This window comes from Orycteropus afer, unplaced genomic scaffold (assembly GCF_000298275.1).
Source record: "Orycteropus afer afer isolate SDZICR_OR568_19922 unplaced genomic scaffold, OryAfe1.0 scaffold00290, whole genome shotgun sequence".
Taxonomy (NCBI): domain Eukaryota; kingdom Metazoa; phylum Chordata; class Mammalia; order Tubulidentata; family Orycteropodidae; genus Orycteropus; species Orycteropus afer.
In genome coordinates, this window is record NW_006921877.1 from 3,262,910 (window position 1) to 3,264,112 (window position 1,203).

Below are 1,203 nucleotides of genomic sequence, written 5' to 3' on the forward strand. Positions count from 1 at the left end.
TTATTCTCTGGTAGCTGCAGCTCCCGCCGCTACTACTCTACGGAGCAACGACACAGGGAAAAGTGACCAGCAGCCATCTTGCAGCGCATCACATGATGCGCATGCGCCAGCTCCAGCGAGGCATTCATTACGCCATCTCCTAGACCGAATGATATTTCACTCTCCCCTTGGACTGTACCATTCACAGCCCCTTGACTGTTTGAATTACAGAAAGAAAAAAATAAATTGAAGTAAGTGAAAGGAAAAATTTCCCCATAAAGTTTTTGAGGCGAAGAAAAAAATAAAAAGCAAGGTGTGACCTCACTTTTGCCGGTTACAATACAAACTCATAATTGCGTTATACAGTCTTAAAGAACCTCGGGAAAATCTATTCTATCGGTTAGCACCACCTCAGATTAACCATTCGTTGCATCTGCTCATGTAAACTCTAGACTTGGGGTTCCCATTGTTTCCATTAGGATCTCTGGAGGTGCAGTGGTTAACACATTCGGCTGCTAACCATAAGGTCGCCTGTTCAAACCTACCAGCCGCTCCACGGGAGACAGATGAGGCAATCTGCTTTGGTACAGATGTACAGCCTGGGGAACCTTATGGGGCAGTTCTACTCTGCCTATAGGATGGCTTTGAGTCAGAATCCACTCGATGGCAGTCGGTTTGGTTTGGGGTGTTGTTTCCAGTGGAGTCCCTGGATGGTGCAAATGGTCAACATGGTCAGCTGCTACCAAAAGGTTGATGGTTTGAGTCTACGCAGAGGCACCTTGGAAGAAAGGCTTGGAGATGTACTTCCAAAAAATCAGCATTGTAAACCCCGTGGAACAATCAAAAGGGTGTGAGATCAAAAGGGCAGCATTTGCCCAGGAATAAAGCTAACAAGATGGAAAGGAATAGGAAAAATGACAAATGGAAATGGTAAACACAGGGAGGAAGTGGGCAGAGTGCTGTTGCATTGTGGAGAGTGCAGTCAATGTTACAAAACAAAATGTTTATGGATTGTTGAATGGAAAACCAATTTGCTATAAACTTTCACCCTAATCATAATAAAAAGTTATTTAAAAAAGGAAAAAAAATGTTCAATTCTACTCTGACACACATGAGGTTGCCATGAGTGAATTGTAGTTGATTTAAGGGACAATTGGTTTTTGATTGTTTTGTTACTTTTGTTCCCATTGAACATATGCAATCACTGTTTTTTTTTTTTTTTTT